Below are 23,876 nucleotides of genomic sequence, written 5' to 3' on the forward strand. Positions count from 1 at the left end.
TGCCCACTTAGAAGTGAGAGGATAGAGGATGCAAAATCTGTGAGATGATGCAACAGTTATTCTCATCCATCAACACGTGTGTCTGTGCTTACAGGTTTACTATGCAAGATTGTGGATTCCCGTTTGTAAACACTTTCATCTGTGAAAGTGAAAGTAAAAACCAACCCTAGATTTACTTTAGTTTGGTGTTTTCCCACTCTATATTAGCCTTTTTTTTCTGCGCTGTGTCTCTTGGATGTCTGCTGCTTACGGTCTGGCATCTGGTCACTACTGTTTTATGAAGACACGTCCTCACCAAGGTGCTGTGGGAGTACGTGCCCACAAACGTCCAGAACACAGAAAATGAGAAGAAAATAAGAAAACAGAGGGCAGAGTCTCTGCAGATAAATACACTGCCACACATTTATAGTGAGTCAAATCCTGCGTAGTATGCCTTTAGTACTAGGGCTGTTACAAGGGGTTTTATTGAGACAGTTCCATCAAGCTTCAAATAGTTTGCTGAAACTATGTTGCACCTCTCACTCTGCTGCATACAGATGTATTTTAAATAGCTTGTTTTAAAACTACTGTGCAGGCCATAATGAAAAAAACTACAGGCAGAGGGCAGAGTCTCAGCAGAAATATCCACTGCCACACACTTCTAGTGGGTCATAAATGGTGGTTTAGAGGAATTACTTCTGTAGGAGTCAAGCGGCAACATCCAAGGCTGAGAAATAAAGCCAAAGTGAAAGTGCAAAATAACTGCACTTCATCAACTGGCCACTTGAGGCTGGCTCCAAAACAGATTAAATGCCCATAGACACTCATGTAAAAAAGCCCAACTTTACAGCAGAAATTAACATGTTAATTGTTTCACATTCATGACAACAGAATGGGGAGTGAATTTTTATAAGTCACCCGGTTACATCTTATTAAGGCCCAAAGATATGCACATTAAGGCCAATGCCACTTGAGTGACAGGCTGTCTGCGAAGCATCGCTATAGTCAATGAGCCAAATACACCCCTTGCTCCTCCACAATACGGTCACTTCTGGCTCCAAAAAACAAAGGTGGCGACAGCCAAAATGTCGAACTCAAGGCTTCAAAATGGCAGTTCACAAACCAGTGGATGATGCCATGGTAGTTAGGTCCATTATTTCGACGGTCTAGAGTGTATACCCCCCCCCCCCCCCGGAAATTCCTGAGTAATATATCTTTAAAATCGAGAACACACACACTAAGAGAAAATGAGACAGTCATGACTTGCAACTTTTAAGATGTTTTCTGATTGATTGTAAAAAGTACTGATGCAAATGAGTAAAAAAAAAAAAAAACAACCAACCAAACAAACAAACAAACAGAGAAACTTTGAGAAGATGCAAACAGACAAACAGAAGGATTGCTCTGCTTGGCTCAAACTGAGACAAAGACTCTTTCAGTGGTTATGAAAATGTATAAAATTGGGCATTTATCCTGAGCTGCATGACTCCACTGCCTGAACAGCAGCAAAACAGAGAGTGAACAAGGAATATAAGAGAATTTGGATTTCCTGGAATTGAACTGAATAAACATCTGTACCATCCCATTGCTGATTGTTACTCATAAATGTGCACAAAAACAATTTGTGCAAATAAGGCACTGACTGCCCACTGAGAGTAAAGATGTGGGACTGACTCTATCTAGAAACTCCCTAACTGTGTCCTCCCAATTGAATGATATCTTAACTTAAATAAAGGTAAACAAAAATAATACAGTTATATACAAAACATGAAAATGGCCAACCACCATGCCAAATAATGCAGCATGCAAATGCAACACATGACAGCATGCAAACACATGAGAAAGGCTCCTCGGTCATGTTGAAATTTTACATTCTGGTGCAACATCCCACTGTAAGGCCTAACAGGGAAATGGTGCGACATGTAATGGCGTTCACTGCCTGTTTCACAATTCACAGCCCAGCAGCCCACAGCACACTGTACAGCTCAAAGCAACAGTGGAGAGGCTTAAGAACAACAGTATTAAACTTGTTGAGTGGCCCAGACGTGACTCCCTGTGTTTATTTTTGGAATGGCTTTAGGGCACAGATGCTTCCCATCCAAGTTGACCGAGCTTAAGCAAATCTAGAAAAAAGAATGTCCCAAAATCCACATGTGCCAAACTAACACAGATGTGTTTAAGATGACTTCAAGCATTCAAAGTGGAAAAATGTTATTCCACAAAGTACTGACTAGTGGAGTTTAAATGACACATTTAACACAAGGTTATATCACAACTTTTCATGTGTGGATATAGATACATCTCATCAAAGACTTTCTTGAATATGCATTATGGACGTTGTTTTGTCTAACCCACTCTGAATGTAGCCCCGTCCATGTGTTGATCCAAAGAGTAAACCTTTCCCATAATAGGTAACAAAGGCTGCAGAGAAGCACAGCAGCTCTTACTGTCTTGGCAGTTTTATTGAGAACTATTTTTTTTTACCATAACGCCCCTTGGCACAGTCGACACTTCGAAACTTTTTATATACATACTTTTGACTTTTTGTTTCTCCCAGTGCACGTTCATTGTTTGTACTGTAATGAGTAGCTGACAGAGCTGCATGCCCATCCAAGAGCTGATATGCTTAAAGAAACTGCCAAACAGCCAGCTGCATGTAAGAGAGCAGACTGTGTGTGCTGATGATGAGACAATATTCATTACAAATTAGTTTATCTGCCGACATGATGGGGAAAAGTAAGTTAAATAAAAGTAGGTTAAATATAGCCTTTCCAATGCCCAGATCACAATGGATGTCTGATGTTCACAAAAAGGTGTCTTCTTGCGTCTGTGCAGCTCGACACAAACTTGAGAAGGTGTTGACTGAAGCAGGGCTCTGTGTTTCTCCAGATTCAGCCAGCGAGGCCTTATTTTTGGCTGCTGGTGCCGCGTGAGGGCTGAGGGCCTGTGTTCGCAACTACATCTGAGCGAGAGGGGATTTCCAGAGTTCTTTTTTAAACGACAGCAGACTCTCGGAAGATATGTCAGTTTCATGACAGTGAAATAGTGCAATTGTACACAATGTTGATGAAAATGTGTATTTTCACAAATAGCCTATATACAGGTCTTGAGGGTCACCATGCAATCAGGAAACCCCACTAGACCAAAGATTTTTTTTGCATGCAAAAAGTAATGGCAAATATCCATTATAGTTTTACCCTCTATACATTCAGCAGAAGCGCACCGATGTGAACTACAGCAGCGCGCTGCCGCGAGTCCGTAAGTAAGGAGAATGTTTGGGGTAACTTCACGTTTATTATAAGAACAGGACAGTCGAGTATCTGTTAACTAAACAGTCAGTTTAACTGGTGAAATAAACATAACGGTTACAAACAGGCTTAATTTTTGAAAGATACACTAAAAAACTGACTGATTTGGTGTTTTAGCTGAGACAGACCAGAGAATATTTGGTTAAAACAGACCAGTGATGCTATTTTGCCCTTGTTGTTCTCTGCAAAGTTTGCTGGAAGTAATATAATGAAGCCATTGATGCATTTTATGCGGAGTAAGCAGTGTGCCGGACTCGACTGAAAAATATGATAACTCAGGAGGTAATTTGTATACATGTATACTTGTATGCTCTGATTAATTTTGGCATGCAGTTAACACAACACTCAACACAACATGGTGACATCTTTGTGCACAAGAGCACTTTTACTTTACATAAAGTTATGGACAGACTCATAAATTAGCATCTTATAATCAGTAGTTTTGTTGTGAATAAATTAAAGTTTCAACATTGTTGTGAGAGGTATTACAAGTGAGTTAACTTTACAGGAAACATGTAGAGATTGTTTCTCCCCATGAGAAGAGGAGAGTGTTAGCTAACAAAGAAAGAGCCTCAGCCTCCATTAGCTAATGTCTAATTTATTACCCTTTCCACTGTTGAATATGATGTCATTAAAGCCTCCACATAAATCAAGAAACAAAGCTGCGCACACATCTGCCACTTTCACCCATAACCCCCCACCCTACATTGCCGTAAAACCACTTCCTGGTCACCTTGGGAGGCCGTCATGTGACTCAAGATATTATCTCCATGCCAACAGTGACAGACAATAATTACTGGGCTTTGTCTATCTTAAAATATGAAAGACCAAATCTCAGAAAAACACATTAGGAGGAATAATAATTAAGATGTGGTGCATGAGAGGGCGGGAAACAGAGAGTGGGACAGGGAATTCCCCCAAATCACATCTGCCATTAGCAGTCTTATCAAACTCAGTTTGGTCCAAGTGCTTATTATGCCTGTAATTAACACACACACACACACACACACACACACACACACACACACAGCATGTGTGTGAGTGTTAGTGAGAGACATGTTAAAATGCATGATGCATGTGACACAGGAGAGGTAGTGGGATGGTTAATGGATGGGTAAGTGAATTCTGATAAATGAGTTTCATATGTTGGCGTGTTTGTGCGTCGCAGAGTGTTTGTGTTTTAATATTCTTACTTCACTGACATGCAATAAAACATGCGGCAATATCTGACCCCCGAGGCCTCCTAAATGAAGCATTATCAAGTTCGTGTAGCTTCATCAACAGAAAACTACAAAGAAAGTGAAGAGTTGTTTACAAAAGCACATTACATGAAATAGATCCATGTCATTTTATCTTGCTGCTGGCTATTCATAAATGAGTTTCTCTTCACAGGCCAAACAAACATATTACTGTAGATGTTGTTAATGTTATTAATACCTTATAGGACTGTCTGGGATTTTTAAATGACCTGGGAAAATGCCAATAATTCTTTAATTGATATATATATATTGTGTTCGGGTAGCACTATTTCCATCTGCTACTAAAAAGAATTTCCAACTGTCTAAGGTTTTCATTACAACATGCAAACAGCTATTGCTGTCCACTGAGCACCACTTTAATTATGAAGGCAAATAAAGTGCAACCCTTTATTCTAAATGGTACAATAGCAGTTGTAAAGCTGCGTATTGTTAAATTACAACAACCGCTAAAAAAATACAAAAGGTAAGGCAATTACAGCTACAATTAATAATTACTCTCACTGTTGTTCGGCCTGCCTATTATCTCCTCAATTAACTGATCAATTGTGTTGGTCTGTAAACTGTCAGAAAATACTCAAAAAATGCCCAACACAATTTAAGACCAAGGTGAATTACAACTGAATTACTGAATAATCAACTGATCTTGTGAGCGCTAATAACAACCCATTCAAATAGACACTACACTCTAGTAGTAAGTTGTCTAAACATGGTGTGGATGAGCAGGCGACCATTCTCTTTAGCTTGTGTCTTAAATTGTTAATGCTGGCTGTAAAGAAGACTCAAGCGTTCTGGATTCAAAAACTTAACTTGTCTTTTCATGAAATAGCCTTGAACGAGCTTGAATTAGATTGACGTTTAAAAACAGATGAGGCGGAGGACGTACTGAGGAGTGCAGTAGAGGAAAAAAACAATTCTGGCCATTTGCTACTGAGCTATTCAAAAGCTATTAAGTGGATCATGAATACTTGTTGAACACAGAGACTACAGGAGTTAAAATTAGATTCATAGATGAGTTGGGATTCATCCCTATGAGGGCTTGGGGATACAAGTAAAACAAGAGCTCCCTCTTCAGGGGTTCTGATGAGTTTAGTGGGAGATATGGCTGTTTGCCAACGTATTAATGGTCTGTGTGTGTGTGTGTGTGTGTGTGTGTGTGTGTGTGAAAGCAGTGTGTGCTGAAACTTGTACTTTCCTGGACAGATGTGCCAACTCCCTTTTTAGGTACAAGTGAATTCATCGAAACAAAGGCCCTGCACGGGAAAAAGAAATACGGGAAGATGGCAGGGTGAAGTGTGTGTGTGTGTGTGTGTGTGTGTGTGTGTGTGTGTGTGTGTGTGCGCGCGCGCGCGCGTGTGTGAAGCCAAATCTATACCATTGTGGGGGACGGGCAGTGTCCAGTTTCAAACTAAACACTGGGCAGGGAGTGAGACAATAACAGGGGTTCAAGTTACCGTGGCCATTTTAGTTTGACAGGTAGATACGATCCAATGAAATGTGTTCCTTGCTGTTTTCATCAGACTTGTAAAAGGGACCTATTAGGCTTTTCCTTTTTGTCTTATTTTAATAATGTTACATTGTTGGATGTTCATATTAAATGTGACCAAAGTTTCAAATAATGAGGTTAACAAATGTAAAAGTAATCCTTATGATCAAAAAACGCAGCCTTCAGATTGATAGGAATACTTTATTTCCAACCTTTTTCCTTTCTAATTTCCAGACTAGCTGATGTAAGCTCACGATATATTTCTTTATGGTCATCTGCTGCAGGCAACCTAATGTGTTCACAATACATAGCCTAAACTGCTACATGAAACTACATGCTAAAGTCTGATGTTTTCTACCCGATTTCCAATAACATTCCTGATGGAACATGTCTGGTTGTGTTTAGAAGCTTTTATTGGTGATTTTCGTGGAAGAAAGTGTTGCTATACTCGGCTGCAAATACGGTGCAGAGACGCCAAGATGCTGAAAACATGGAAACGTTGACCATTCAGAGCAGATGGGCTTTTTTGGGAGTGAGGCTTGAAGAGAATGGCTCCAAAACAGAGCATCTCAGACAGAGGCTGAATAAAAGTGTTCCAGCACAGACAGTACGAGGAAAATAAAGGGTCTTTTGAACATTAAAACAAAATATGTTTTAGTAGAAACCAAAAAAATACAAATATGAACCTGAGAATTAGGATAAGAAATCCTCTTAAGGTTTAGTTTTATGTTCAGGACATACAAGGAGCATAAAGGTGCAATTGTGCATTTGGAAAACAGTCAACAGGAACACCCTCTCTCTGAAATGACCTGCGATTGGCCAAAGTCTCTTGTCAAGCACAAGACTTACTAAATCCTAAAAACAGAGCCACGAAGAGGTGCAGAAGTCTAGTTTTCTCTCAGTCCACTTGTATCAAAGTATGCTCCAAGTTTTTTTTATGGGATTTCTGCCCAGTGAAGCCAATATTAAACTGCCTACTCTGGTTTTAAGCCCAATGTTCACTGCTTAAAACTTCAATGCATTGAAAGACTTTAAAGATTCCCAAGAATGAACCCAAGGTAATCTTTAAGTGAAACCGTAGTACAAATATTGCCTTTAAAACAAATAATTTTTCACTATGTATCCTGGAATGACATTTGGCTGCGGACACACAACTCAACACCCCTCCACTTACAGCTAATGAGGGAAAACTTCTACCCAGAGCCAACAACATAATCGCAGGCCACATTCTTGACAAGTTCAGATAGAACACAGTTGATGTTTCACATGTACCCACAGTGCAATGCACCTCTTAAAATTGTAATCTTTTTGAGAAACTCCTTCTCCAAACTAACTCAGACTAAATGGGCCAAGGCCAATCTTCATACACACACAAACATGCACAAACTCCTTGATGCTTAAGTTTCTATGTCACCCAAAACTATCAGTCAGTTCTAATGAAGGCAGCTGAAAGGTGTGGCGGGTTACAGGAATTCCCCTGAAACAGAGGCCAGTGCTGCCCAGCACGCCCCTCACTCCTACACTCCTCTGTCTGTACTCTCGCTCCTCTTCCTCCCTTCACCCCTGCTGGACTGACTTTAAACTCTCTCTCACGTTCCCTCCCACACTTTGAGCTTCTTTGACTTTTGTTGCTGCCGAATCAGACTGTCAGCAACGCAAGTGAGCAAGAAAGCAGCAACGAGCATGTGTGTGTGTGTGTCTGTGTGTGTGTGTGTGTGTGTGTGTCTGTGTGTGTGTGTGTGTGTGTGTTGGCCCGTCTCTTTGATGCTGAACAGTGCAGGGAGGTCTACTCGTTTATTACAGCCACTGGACTATGACGCCTATTTCCTCCCAAATAAGCTTCTATAAATCAGAAAGCTCATCCTATACCATGTGCTTATCTGATCTCTTACCCTCTCCCTCACACACACATGCATGCACATACACACGCATGCATGCACACACACACACACAAACACACAACATCAAAACCACAAAAGGAATCTGCATATGACACAGGGCTAACATGCATGAAGGGCACAGCTTTTGATTGGCACATGTGTATGAATTTTCTTTGACGCGAATGTGTGCATCATTCAGCCTCGAGAGAGGTTACAGACAACAGTTCTTTGTTGGAAAACACACATCACAAAAACAGCATTGCTATAAAACCTGAGAAATTCTCTAAAGGGCATATTATAGCATTGTGTTGCCTGTTTAATTTCCTGTGATGTGTGTGAAGTCTAGGCCCACACCTATGAAGCATGGGGGTGTGTGTGAGGTTTGCACAGGTGCTGCCGACAGTTGCTGCAGGCTTCTGGTTGCCTTATTGAAGAAATGAGCGCATGGGTTATAAGAATCCATTTTTGTGGATGTATAAGTAGTTTAACTGCACACAGAGGTGACTTCAAAAATAAATAATCTAGCTGTGGTGTCATCTGATGGTTTTATTTGTCAAATCTAATTTATACACTGATGCAGAAAACACACCAAGGCAGCAGCAAAGTGTGGCTCGCCAAAATAATTACATTCTTCTGAGGCCGGGAAGTGTTTTTGTGTGTTTTAGGTGGGAAAAACATATTTGTAAGACATGTCAACAGAGTCACAAGACTCTGTTTAAATATTGGCTGTGGGTGCATCCTGGCTGCAACAGAAGTTAAACTATTCACTACTTTTCGTTTGGCCTTACTTGACCACAGAATCAAACAGCCTTGCCTAGCTGAGCTCAGAGCGACATCCACAGCTTTCCATAGACACTGCATGGCAGCTCGCCATGAGCTGCACATCTCTGCTTGGTGTGTTTTCGGCAAGACAACAAAAGCACAAACTGGCTGTTGTAAATGTACATACTGGCAGTATATGTAGAACATGCACTGCCAGCGAATACAGTGCCTTCATTCATGGTGCATGTTTTCAAAACTGATTTTTAGCCACACAAGCGTTATTGCTTTAGGGACACCCATGTCTGTCTTTCGGTTAGTCATTCCACAACTTTGTTTTCCAACACTTTCAGTAATGTATCTTCAAAACTTCTTCATAACGTTTCCATATAATTTTACATTATTTCAATGAATGAAAGTGGTTTAAAATAGGTATGCCTATTTAGAAATTATACAGCGCAAAAATGGAATGCAATTCTTAAGGTTTTAGTACTTTTTTCATTTTACATTAAAAGTTTGGTTACCATTCGGTCAACTTCACAACAGTTTAGAAGTTAAGATGACAGCAAAATCAATCTCTTCCATATATACCCACACACTCTTTCAGTGTTTCTGAACTGCACATCTGCTCTGGAAGCCACACACACATGCAGACATGTAATCAAAGGACCAAGTCATCTTCCTAGCCATAACAACATATGCACTAGCCTGGCAGCCAGCTCCTTGAAATAGGAGCCACGGGCAGCTTTCCCTCTCAGAGCATAAGTGCCAAACCTCCATCTGATTCACTGTAACTTGAGCTTTACAATGAAGTGTAGCTCGGATCAGTGCTCTTCCACAACTGCAAAATCACCCCCTTTTCTTAAGATACCCTCATTCAAACTTGATACTTTTTTGATACATCACATTGGAAACATTAAAAAAGAAAATGGCTTTAAATTCAAACACGTAATCATATCAGAAAACAAAATCATCCATTGCATGGAGAATCAATTTGGCAATATTCGTAAAACTTCCTTGTTTCTAGATTTGGAGAAACATGATCATAATGAGAAGTCTGGCCTGTATTGTCAGACATGAACGTTATAATTAAGACCAAACACTGACTTAAACTGGGATTATAAATTCTCAAAGTTACACCACACTTGAGCTTCATAGTAAGATTTAGTCATTCATGCAGTTACTTATATGGCTGCCCCTTTAAAGCAAACCATTAGTTGAAGACCCCTCAGTTGACTTAGAGTCTTCAAGCCGAGTCATTTCTTGTTGTTTTGTGTCCAGACCAGCGTGAAGAGCTGAGTTCTCGCACTCAGCACTTTCACGCTGCTCTCTGGTACAGGCAGCTGCAGATATCTAATGTTAGCCAAAATATGTTGCACATTTCCTGTCTGTTGGTAGGTTAGTTAGTATCCCAATGAACCCCCTTCAAACTCTCAAACTCTACATGGAAAGAAGGACGGAAGAGTTGTATTAAACCATCAAATCTGAATCTACTGACATAATGCTGATTTGGGGACAGCCCTAGTTGTTTTAGTAGGTAATTAATCATTTAATCTTGAGCTGAAAAGTTGTCTCATGTTGGGCACATTTATACAGAAAGTCATGGTTCTTTGGCTGATGTTGTGGACATGACAGAGAAGATTAATAAAATAGTAATCCTGTATTTGATTTCTTTCCAAAACATTAAGATGGTAACATGACAACACAGTAAAGTTTAAATTATAGCTACTAACATAAAAAAAGCTCTGTTTTTGATTGATTTGCATAAGGGATGCACAATATTGGATTTTTTTTTGCCAATATCAGTTATGCCGATATATAACAACAACAACATTTGGCTGATAATCAATACCAATATTAATACATTCACCTCTTTTCCCCACCTAATTTTAGTCATCACCAAGTCTTGTCTAAAGTGGAATTAACATTATTATTGCAAGCATAATGTTATCGTATGCATGCATACTGTTATCGTGATGGCCAACCTGCAGATGAAATACAATGCTTTTCAATGTATGTAGTATTTATTCATTGTGCAAAATAAGAAAAAGCATGTTGGCTGATTCTGATTGTTCATTTTAAAGCCAATATCAGCCGATGATGTGCCAATATAACAGTGCATCCCTAATTTGCATAAGATATGTTTGCACACATTTCTGCGCCAGCTCTCTACATTGTGGCAAATACAAAAGTGTAATAGTGTTTCACATATATGTTAACGGTGGTGCTTCACACGACCATCAGTACAAAAGCTACACAGAATGAGCCGACTTCTGTGTCTTCTCTGCTTTGGAAATTACAAAAAAAAAAAAAAAAATTCAGCAGAGCCTCAGACGATTCTTGCCAGAATTCACTTTCCTTAGCGAAGTGAGGGCAATGAAGACATCATTATGAGTGGCTGCTGACTTTCAAAGCTTCAAAGATCAAAGGCGGAAACAGGACTGTGTTCAAGGAATTGCTTTGTAAAATTAAAATCAGTCAAACCCACAGAGCACAGACTGTTCTGCAGACATCATGAGAAACAAGGCATTGGCAGATTTTCTGTAATGAACTATCAAGAGACAGAGCAAAGTGTTTTTTGTTTTTCTTGAAGATAATGTGAAACATCTAACATGTTTAGGGTATTTTGCCATCATGTTTATCATTCTTATTAGTTCAAATTGTTATTTTTGTCTGTGACCATTTCTTTTTTTGAACAATCCACCTGCGTACCACCATTTTTAAAAGCCGAGAAAATCCTGCACACAACCAACTATAATGAGCTGTGCACTGAATGGCTTATTGAATGTATAAGGTTGGTCATGTATAGAATAGAGCAGATGATGGAAGTCATTAAGACTCAACAATATTATTGCTGAGAGCGACACTGTGTCTAATCATCGGCATTTGCTAGAAGCTAATTAGCTGATTACGCATTAGCATGTTTTAGCTGTCTGCCTCTCTCTCTCCTACTCCAAACGCACATCAACACACACTTGGGGAAAGGACATATAGCTATACACAGAAACATTTTTACACTTGAGTAAACGACAGTACGTGCAGTTGGAAACAGACGCACAGTGTCCATTTCCCTTTTTTTAAAACAGCAATCACAGGCAGACACACACTTCTTGGTGAACGCCCTCTGGTAAGAGAAAAACAGGGCGTGGCGTACATTAGCTGGGCATAGAGCCAAAGACCCTCTGTGTGTGTAATGTGTGTGTAACCTCTTCATGTGTCTGCAGACAAGACAGTTAGAGCTGTACAGTAGCTACACTGAATTATTTGCAGATCAGCAGAGCGTGTTTTTATCTGCACATACACATCCATGTTTTTCGTGGTCTTTGTCCTTTTTTGCCTCTGATGCATGAAGGGTGGACGAGATACGTTTCGTGCTGTAAATGGATAAAGAAGTCGATGCTGACCTGCTGACACACACAGCCTCGCTCTCACGTATGATTTTCTCAGTTTGCAATTCATTACAGGTATTCAATGTGTGTACCTCAGACACTCTTCTTCACTCTATTTTGGAGTATAGAGGATCTCAAGTATCAGCCTCCCTCCTCCTCTTTAGCCTAGTTATCCATCTACACACAACACCGCTGGGGGACTGACAGCATGCATGCACACACACACGCACACACACCAACACACACACACACACACACAGAAAACTGCACACACAACATTTGAGATTAGCTCATACTCTACATGTAAACAGAGACACGCACAGGGGAGAAACAAATATTTCTAATTAGATGTAACAGTTTGCTAAACAAATCTGCAGATAAATGTGCTTACAAAAAGCCTGTGGACTCTTTTTTTCCTTGATTTTTAACAGCTAGGAAAGTAGTGTTTTTATCATCATCTGGACCATTAAGTATTTTAGCTGCACTGAGACAAAACAGGCACACATCACTACATCACTGGGGCTAAAATGCTATTTACTAAAAATACATTAGAAAGTATTAGGGCTGGGCAATATGACATAAAAATAGTATTGCATTATTTTTAGGCTATATTATGATACATGACACTTACCTCGATAGTTTGAAATCTCCTGTAAATTACCAAACTACTTAAATACAAAATACAAAATTACCACTTGAACTACAGTAAGCTGAATAAACCACTGCTATGATAAAGTTAAATAAAATACTGTTATAAGAAAGTCAGATTAAGTATAACTATAACTAAATAAATCAAAGTGGAACCACTGGTGCTTTGACTTTGAAGCAACGGGCTTGTCTCGGGCCAGGAATGGCAATCTTTTTGTTTTGCAGTTTCATGTCAACAGTTAAGTGTTTAGCAGTTAGCAGAATGATAAATTTTCATTGCAGGACCTTTTAATGTGAGAATTTATTCATTGTGAGTAAGAAACATAGTAACAACTCCCCAGATCATATAATAATAGTATTTGCAAGTCACACTGGGGCTTCATGGTAGCAAAAGGCTACCACAGGTTGCAGTTTGGGGCTGTGCAGATAGAAAAACGAGAATGATCTGGATGGGCAGAGGAGTGTGTGAGGTATCGTGTTTATGAGTCTGTTATTTTGTGTGTGTGTCTATAAGAGAGAGAGATCCACAGGAGAGAGCAAGAGAACCAAAATGCTGAAGCAGGTCTCATACTTGTGGCTTAAAAAAATGATGTGACAATTTATACTTGAAGTTAGCAATTTAGTAATTTTATACATACCATATGGAACAAGGCGCAATACATCAAGTATATTTAATATATTGCCCACTCCTAGAGAGTATATTTATCAGGAATTCACGGTTATATCAGCACATAATCTTTATTGGCAGAAAAAGGCTTTCAGATTAAATATATTGGCATCAGCCTAATATGAACATTTCTGCCCATGAAAGCTCAATAAAATGACACTTTAAGCTGAAGTTCAGCATATTTGCCCTCTGTTGTGGCTATTTTTAGTTTTGTCTCAGGTGTTATCAGGATAAATGTTTTGTTTTGTTTTGTTTAAAAAAAAGGGGCATGTTTTACATGCAAATTTCTTAACTTGCCAAGGTTATGTGTACAATATGAAAAGCATTGTATTTAATGTTTGCATCTGCCCGTGATCAGTCATAACAGTAGGCATATTATTGTTAATTCTGCTAAAGGAGAGACTAGATATAGTGACTTGCTGAAAAAAAAAATCAGTGCATACATCAACACTGGACATAACAAGCTAGAAAATATCTGCTGGAAAATATCACCATCTGCAAAGAAATCCAATATTGTGCATCCCTAATATTTATGCATTTAGCATTTTGAAGGCTGTTGCTAATGGTTGTCTTTCTTACAAACTACAACAGCATTCAATATCACTTTATTTTTCTCATTTAATAACCCCTACAGATGCTGAGCAGCAGTGTGGTTCTGATCCCATCTTTCTAGCTCTATGAAATGTCCATGTTTATCATTTCTACCTCTCCTCTCACTTTTCTAATAAATGAAGACGATAAAAAGAGGCATGCACAACTGTTTTGTTTATGACACCGTGTCAACCCTTTTTTAGCTTAAAGGTGTCGTAACAGAGGTGAGCCAGACGGACATGTTAATGGCTCGGATGCAGGGATGGTTAAGTATGAAAGATCTTCAGGTAGAATGCGTTCATATAGGAGAAGAGCCGCGGGGTGAAGAACCAGGTCTTCTTGGAGACAGTGTGTGTGTGTGTCAGGTTGATGTATATAAGTCCTGATTTCTAGTCATTTCACATCCATACAGACAGTTAACCCCTTAAGCAACAGAGTTGAAGGAAAATGATCATCCTTTCTCTCCGCTGCACTTTACCTTTTAATATAACTTTTGATTGACATACACACACACACGCTTTAGTAGTATGCCCTAGATTTGCACTATAGGTTGGGGCTCCTGCATACATCCTACCCTTTGGGCTTGGGGGTGAACACACACACACACACACACACAAACACACACACACACACGCACACACACACACACACAGCGGTTATGCCCTAGATTAGTGCTATAGGTTGGAGATATCACTTATGTACCCACCTCTGGGCAAGACACACATGTACAGTACATACACACACCATTATCACGGTTCCCCTTCATCCAACATTAGTAGCAGGTGGGTGAGCGATCAAATCTAATTACACATTCATTCAGCTCAGTCTAAAACTGTCAAAAGGAATTTTTTTTGGTACATTTCTGTAGTGTGTCCACTGCCCTCAGAGAGATATACCTTATGTAAAACTGATCATATATGTTTCTGCCTAAGCTTGAAACAAGCCCAAACCGGGGCAGCAATTTTGGGACTGAGCCCGATTAAAAAAACAGAATTTTCAAACAAAAAACTCTCTGTCTCTCTGTCTTATGCACAACAGGTTAGGCAGAGTAGGCTGCACCCCTCTGTGTGTTTCCACCTGTGAGTGCACATGGCGGTCAACAGCAGTGTGTTGTGCAGGTGATGATCACCGTACTCTGCTGCATGGGCACATCTTACACATCTCTTCCACTGCAAACATCAGCAACTAAGTCACTTTGCAGCCCCTCTTTTTCTTGTTTCCTCTCAGTCTAATGCAACTGTGGCTATTTACGCATGAGAACTGCCAGTTTCATGCACCTCCTGTGCAGTTAATGCACAATATGCAAGCAAATGACCCTTTTATTCTGATGTTTTGACAGTTTAAATCTAATTCTAAATCTCAACATTTTCACCAGTTATAACGGGTTGATGGCAACACAGTCCATACATTATTCATGACATCGCAGACCATAAGATCTGCTTGAAAAACAAAAAACTACAACAAAAAATAACACTTACTATACAAAACTGAGGCAAATCTGATCTAAATTTAAGACCAAGAAATTACAGCTCAGTCTTGCCCGAACCTGGCGGGTTGGGGCCAGAGAATCAAAGCTCTCGGATGCATTATATTTGAACACTGCTCCACTCATGATCGGTGTTAAGATGTACACCCAGTTGTTTTGCACTGTTATATTTTGATTTTTTTTTTTTTTTGTATTTACCACTTGCTCCTTGATGTACCAAACTACTCCCCTGTGACTGTGCTATCGTTTCATCTGAGTGTGCTCTCCTCAGAGCTGAATCTACCCTTGAATCAAATAAGCACCTTGACAAACAAGTTTAAAGATACCGAGAAACCTGAATGACAAACACAATGTTGTCTTCTCTTTTAAGGCTTAGGCGCACCTCACAAATGTACAGCAGCTTTAAAAAGCAGCGATTTGAATCTGTTTGCGGCTTGAACTTGTGCACTCTGCCACTGTAAAGCACAATGAAAACAGCAACTCAAAAACCATATGAGGTGTAGCCTCAGTTTAAGATGCTGATGCTCATTTTCCGTCTTTTTCTCCAGGATCCTATCAAATAAAAGCAAACACAGTCCACAAAAAAAGAGAAAACAGCCACACAAGAAGAACAGAACAAACTTCAAAGTCAACAATGTCACAAAAATGAATCGATAACCCAAAACCCTGAGGTAATGCTCCAAAAATGGATGCTCATATTTCCGAAGATACACAAAACAATGGGAGCGATAGGTGTAATGATGGAGACACATTTAAAATGCAAAACGTGATGATGAGATGGGAGAAGAAAGAGGGGTAGGAGGTGGGGTAAGCCATCTTGACACACACACACACACACACACACACACACACACACACACACACACAGTGATGGGCTTCTCCTGAATTGATGTTGCTGTATGCCCTAATGAGCAGAGGGAATACACGGGATCTCACCCCTCTGAGCTACTCATTTGGCTTCATGTGTGCACGTGACTGCGTGCGTGTACAAATATGTCACTTTCTGTGAGATGTTTATGTTTCTACCTGTGTGAAAGCATGCTGGCAATTGTGGATGTATATGAATGTGTGTGTGAGAGAGCGCAGGAGACAGAGAGAGTCAGTGCGAGCAGTGAGGGGGTCGCCCACTGATGCAAACAAAGGCAGCAGCTCCGAGAGTCATGACGACCTTTAGAGTGTCTGGCTGGTAAATACCCCCCACCCCCCTCTTCATCCCTCTTTCCTCATTTACTGGCCTCCTCTGTCTTGCTCCCTATGTCCCTCTACCTCTCTTTCACCTGTCTCTCTCCATCCCCTACTTCCATTTATCTCGCACGTCCGATCAACGCTGTTTATCCATATGATGCAGTGCTGGAGTAAACAAGAGGAAGTGGCTAGAGGAATCAAGTATCGGAGCTGTGTGACAGAAATGGAGTAAATGAAGAGCCTGAGAGTGTGTAGCTGGCAGAGGAAACATCAGAGGATGTCTTTCTCTCTGCCTCTCTGTTTTTATTGTAGTAAATGTACCTGGCAATCATATTTTGGAAATTACTGAACTCACTAACTGAATCATGACACAGGTATGGTGTGAGCAGTGAGGGGGTCACATATGTTTTATGTTTAAAATTGATTTTGTGCAAAAAACAAAAAGCATATTTTATACATAGCGAAAGTGTCTTTTAGATGCATTTTGTACCATGTAGCAAATACGTTATATACTATACAACACAAAGTGCCTCATATAGCGAATTTCAAGTTTAAACAAGAGAAATCAATTCCCGATGCACCAAACACTCTTTACTATCATTTACAGGGCTCCTACACCTTAAGGCAAATTAAATGTTATACTTTTTATGACTTTTTTTAATGGCACTCAGGATAAAATTTAAGACCAATTTTACAATGACCACAACTTAGTATTTTAAGACTTTTGAAAGATTGATTTAAGACATTTTAATACCAATTAGGGCATTCTTTTTAGATAAATTAATTTAATTAAGGCTTTTTAAGGATCTGCAGGAAAATGCTTTTATCTGAGGCAGGTGGCCAATTGTTTAGTGGCATAGGTAATGCCTCCTAAATACTATTTAGGAGTTACATGAAAATCAAAAACCCAGCAATGGCAAAACACTTGTGATGCTGCAACTTCCATGTCAGCAGAGGAGCACACCAGCTGAAATGAAAAAAAAAAAACTGTTTGACATGAAAATGGAAGCAAAACATGAATTGCGAAAGCTGAACGCTGCATGCTGACAACTGGAGGAGGACATGAGGAGGTGGTGGTCTTGCAAGTAGTCCTAGGAAACTCAAGAAATAATTGCAGAGGTGGCACTGACAGGTGTCCAGTCAGACGCTCAGCTTGACAGCTATGCTGCTCCAGGTGCATCAGTTTCTCAAGACCCACACAGAGACAGTAATCTGCTGTCAGGCACATCAGAGACTCAAGCCCCCAACAGCTATGTATTCACAGACAAACCAGATGATGAAGGTACATTTTGCATAAACATGTAGAAGGTCTCCTGTATTAAGACCTTAAAATGAATTTAAGAACCAGCTGACCAATAGTATTTGTATAGTCCACATATTTAATAATTGTATTATTATAATTACTCTAAAATAAATAGTAATACAAACTTTATTATTTAATATTCATACATTTTTCCCCCTAAAATTTAAACTTATGTTTCTTTGCAATGGACAACAATTTGTTGCTTTTGCAACGAAAACGAAGTTTTTCTCTTACTTTGGTAGGAGTGCTCTTGACCACTCGTATAATCTCTTAACTAAGAGAAAAGCAAAGTAAGAAAACTTTGGTAAATCCCAGAAATCAATAGGCACAACAATTTATGCTTTGGGGGGGTGGCCTCTAGCTTAGTGAGTAGAGTGTCCTGCCCCATGTAGGCTGAGTCCTTTGCAGCGGCCAAGGTCTGATTCAGGCTTGCAGCCCTTCAGAGCCCTGCTCTGTGCTATAATATAGGCATGAAAAGCAAAAATAAAATCTTAAAAAATAAAACTAATAAATTATTTTATGTATATATATATATATATATATATATATACTTATATACTTACTTTGGGTCTCAGATACTCATATTAAACAAATAAAAGTGGAAAACTGGAAAAATAAAACTGGATCTGTTCCATCAGACACATGCATACAAGCTTTAATACTGTATAATCACAACATCATTACCACATTCACTTGTTGTATTAAAACACGGTTGCTAGATAATTTCTGGGCATTTCATAAACAACAATTGTGATTCTTAATGTCTCTTAATGTGCTTCTTAAGTGTGTAAGCACTTAAAAAGACTCTACTTGGTTGCTGGTTTGAAACATCAAATAATCTATGCTAAGAACTGCTTAATTGAGGAAAATGACCTTCTAAATGCATGAAATGAAACGCCACCCCAGCCTGAGATGTCGTGATCATCCAAGGGTCTCCTCAGTCCATCTCCACTTTACTCTTCTTCCTTCAAAAACTGGGGGATGCTACCTTTCACCTCATCAGCGTGTGTGTGTGTGTTTGTGTTCATTAGTGTTTAGTGGCAAGTGCAGTAGTGATAATGGGGGTCGTAAGAGCAGCACGAGTTAGCCCCAAGTGCTCTTTCCTGTCCACCTGCCCTCTGGACGGACACACACACACACACACACACACACACACACACACACACACACACACACACACACACACACACACACACACACACACACACACACACACACACACAACCTGCCAATAAGTGCCATAAAGCACACTGACATAAACACACACACAAGCACCCTTTTATCACTGCTGAGCTTGATTATAAACACCTTGGCTGTAACCACAGTGGACGCAGACAGACACACACCCACACATCCATACATGTGTCCAGCCGCTCGCTCCCAAGAGAGCAATACACACACTAGAGGAAGGGGCCTCTTTCCCAATTACACTTTGAAGGGGGGCTGGGGTAGCTCTGTGTGTGTGTGTGTGTGTGTGTGTGTGTGTGTGTGTGTGTGTGTGTGTGTGTGTGTGTGTGTGTGTGTCAGTGTGCATGTGTGTGTGTGTTTTCTGAAGGTGCTCATAAAAAGCCCCAGAGATTGAGCTGATGGAGGGCATTATAACAGGCCTATCAGCTGGTCCAATCGCCTCACATAGCCGCAAGGCAGGACAAAGGATCTGCCCGCCACTTCAACATTTACCTAAAGGCCTTTTACTCACACCCCTCCCCCTTCACTCTCACCCTGTCGTCATGTGTTTACTCTTCTTATTCCTCCCCATTTGATCTAATGTTTGTGAAATTGTAACTTGCCTATATAAAGTTAACTAACATGCTTTTTCAGCAATGCCCTTTTCACACTCAAGAGTTAGACATATTTACACATACTGTACAACAGGGCTGGGCAATGCATTGATATTACAACAATATTGTGATATGAGACTGTACACTACTGATTTTGGATCTCATAATGTTGTAAATGTTGTCTTTTCCTTGTTTTAAAGGTGGTATTACAGTAAAGTGATGTAATTTTCTATACTTAGGAGATGGCTTTGTCATTTGCATTTACTATGACTGCAATGATTAATCAATTAGTTAAATTAATCTCCAACTTATTTAACAATTGATCAGTTTAATTTTTTAAGGAAAAAATTACCCAGTAGAAATTTTCTGATCCCGCCACTTAAATGTGAAAATGTTCCATTTTCTTTACTCCTCTATGATTGTAAATGACAGTAAAAATTTAGTTGGGCTTTGTGGAAAAACTGATCAACATTTTTACCACTTTTCTGTTTTTTTTTTTTTTTGTTTTTTTTTACTACTGAACAACTAACCAATTAATCAAGAAAACAGCGAAAAAAACATTTTTCACCATTTAAAAAAACAACAACTTTTCAAACAACCAGTCGATTAATCAAAAGAATTATTGACAAATTAAAGGACAATGAATCATTAGCTGCAGCTCTACCCTTAACCCATTTGGTCATTATATACACATTATTGATGATGATTATTTATCAAAAATCTCATTGTTTAAATATTTAGTGAAAGCACATCAAATCTACAATATTGACACAATACCGCTATTGAGGTATTTGACAAAAAGTACTGTGATATTGCTTTTCTCCATATCACCAAGCCCTACTGTACTAGCCTTCTCCATTGGGACCTTAAGAGTTTTTTAAGGACAGAGACTCACTCATTAGTGGTCAGATAATCAATACAAGTCATGAGTGTGTCTGCATGACCTTTATGTTGAGTCTTTCTCTGGTGATGGAATTGTTTTGGAGAGAGAGAAATGATGGTTTGGGGGAGTGACAGAGAGAGAGAGGGAGGATGTGTTTTGGGGGAAGGTCTCCATCAGGCCAGTATAATCTCTGATTAATTTACTGTTGTGTGAAGATGTGACACTGAGCATGAAGAGACAGTCATGACAAAAAAAATTGAAAACACTTAGAGAGGGGGGAGAGAGAGAGAAAGAGAAAGAGAGAGAGAGAGAGAGAGACAGAGAGAGAGAGAGAGAGAAAAAGAGAGCACCCCTTCCTTCTTCCCTCTCAACCATGTCAACAAGTCTACACAAAGACTCCTCCGCTCCATTATCCAACATAGATTACACTGATGCATCCATATGAGACAAATACTCCAATGCTCTCTAAAGGCAACGATGGAAAAGCCATACTTTTGTGGTCAAAATCAATTCTCATATAAAGAGCAATATCTTTAACTGACAAAGCTTTTGTTTATGTGAAATCTGGCATCGTTTTTATGACTCAAACAACATATTGACGCCTCTGAGGCGAGCCCTACCAATTTAATAGTAAAGGCTGTCTTTATGCAGCCTGACAAGAGGCACTTCATAAAATGTGACACTTCGGGACAAAGAGGCACAAAGCAAGCACTGCTGTTCACTCGGTTAATTGCTGTGAATGCAGTCAAAGCCAATACAGTGTGTTAACATGCCCTTAACCAGGTTTAGTCAGAGAAAGCAAGTTACACTGGTAATCTGAGAATGCCTTTGTACTGCATTAACATGGTTACAATAAATCCTCATTACTTACAGGTCACACACCGAATTTCTTCCCTACCTCTATTGCTTACTTAAACTTTGCTAGTGATAGAGGAGGCTTATGTGTGTGTATGTTGGAGCAGGCTGACGCACAGAGACAGCCAGTCAGAGCTGAGCTTTAAGTCACAGCGTGAAAGACATTAATAATAAGACAATGTTCTCCAGTGGACAAGGAGTTATAAAAACCTCTCGATGTTACTTTGTGCTAGGGTCGATCCTTAAAAACATTGCAAATCTCCTTTGAAAAATAATATTTCAATGCAGAAAAGTCAGTAATTTGAAGTTTAAAACCCAATTCTCACCTGTGACAACTATGTAAGAAAGCAGTGTGTGCTCCTTATAGCTGAGTCAATTGGAAAGCAAAATGTAACAGATAAAATGATTATGGAAGTAAATTCAACTGTTTATTTTAACAATGGATCATTACCGATAGCTATGTTTTAAAAGTAGGACGAAGTTACACATTAAGAAAAATACATATATATAGATGTAATATAATAGATAGATATAATGCATAAAAAACAAAAAAAAATCGGATGCATCAAGTGATAATTGTTGTAAAATGGCATTATACCCCTTTGAATCAGAGTGGAATCAAGAGATGCAAAAAGATTCCCAACACTATGTTTGGTCTTATTTGGACAGAATTACTTTAAATATGTGGATGCATCTCTTCGTGTAATTACCTCTCCGTTCACCCGCTGCTCTGATGTTACTTTGCCTGTCTACAGTCTTTTGTTGTGCACAAGTATACTTGTAAAAAGCTGATTAGAGACCCAGTTACTCATATGCATGTACTCATGGACAGAGAACTGTCAGATGAGCCTACCTGAATTTCTATTAACCAGCATGGGTGAGTAAAACAACAACACTGAACCCAAGTTTAGCAATTCACTCAAACTCTTAACGGTGGGTGGGGGACACATAACTTATTTTGAAGAGTGTCAGCAGTGGAAATGAGTATAAGATTTCAACAACTGTGTTGTGGCACTGAAGAAGAAAACTCGACCACCTAAACACAATAGCAGTGCGCACACTTGACTTCTGACACACATGACAGCACAAATGAAAGGTGGGTATCCTGACAGAAAAAGCAAGTGTCATTAGAATGAATGGGTCTCACAATCAAAAACAACTGCTCCACATTTTAGTTTATTGCTGGTTATTCTAAATTGTGTAGGAAATCTGCATTCTTCACAGCATAAGAAGCAACTTGGAGTGCTGAGTGATTTTAAATTACAAAAGGATTTTCCTCAAATAAGCGTTAACAGAAATGACAACACAAAAGAAAACTGCACAAAGAAAAACCTCTAACTTAAATTAAATGTGTGCACTCTTGAGTTGCTCTCCCACCACCTCTGTGTGTGTGCGTGTGTGTGTGTGCGCGCACGTGTGTTAGTATGCCCCACACGTCTTCACTGCTAGTGCGAGCAGCCGCGGGCGAGGCAACGGACTGATGTACAGTTTCAGCCAGCTAACGTGCCAGTTGTCACTTAGGATTTGGGTCAATGCTGCATGCTTTTGGTTACAACTGCCTGTATTCAAAATGTAAACAAAACATTTTCGGATTGTAAATAATATGAAACAAAACTGAGTCAAGGACACTTCTTTGCTGTCTTTCTGCACAATATCATGATTGCTTGTAAATGTGGGATTGTGCACCCATCATTAATCATTAACCCTTCCTGTGGGGGTTAACTGCAAATGACAGGCATATTTGCATACGTAATTGTGTACGTGCATGTTTTGGTGTGTTTTATGTGAGTATGGTATCTGTATACATGTTCAATAAACTGCAAGTTAATTTCAGTATAAATCGTTAATTACAGCTATTTCCTACATAACTGAATTTCCCTTGTGAAAACAGCCAACTGTAAGCAATTAAACAGTCGTCACATCGGTTGAGTGCACATGCAGGTTTCAAATTTTGAGAGTGCTTCAGTGCCAAATTCGACACAGTTGTTTGTCAGAGAAAGCTCAGATAAACAACTTGTACTCGCCTCACTGTGGTTGTCGCTACTGATTTCATTTGCTGGTGTAAGTTAGCTACACTGCCTGTCCTACAGCGCCAGCACACAGCTCAGCAGCGGGCTAACATCTCTCTCTCTGTCAGTCGGAGGAAAAACACAGCCACATACACACACAACGCAGGCAGCGGAGAGAGAGGAGACAAAGGAAGAGAGGGAGGGCTACAGTGTGGGAGGGTGGGAGAGACAGATCATGGGGGAATGAAGGGGGAAATGAGCGGGAAAGCAGAGATGGAGGGAGCAAGACAGAATACAGCGAGTCAGGGGAGGTAAAAGCAAGAGGGAGAGCGAGGGAAAAGAGACAGGAAGGGAGAACAAAAGTGGAGAGAGCAACATTAAAAAGACCAATCAGCCATCTGGACAAGGGGG

General features: G+C 39.7%; 1 protein-coding gene across 3 annotated transcripts in view; it reads right to left on the bottom strand.

Annotated features, from left to right (window-relative positions):
- znf704 (zinc finger protein 704) overlaps positions 1–23,876 on the bottom strand; it is a 67,295-nt gene that overhangs the window by 19,626 nt on the left and 23,793 nt on the right. The gene's annotated exons all lie outside the window — the stretch shown is intronic.

This window comes from Plectropomus leopardus, chromosome 18, assembly GCF_008729295.1.
Source record: "Plectropomus leopardus isolate mb chromosome 18, YSFRI_Pleo_2.0, whole genome shotgun sequence".
Taxonomy (NCBI): Eukaryota; Metazoa; Chordata; class Actinopteri; order Perciformes; family Serranidae; genus Plectropomus; species Plectropomus leopardus.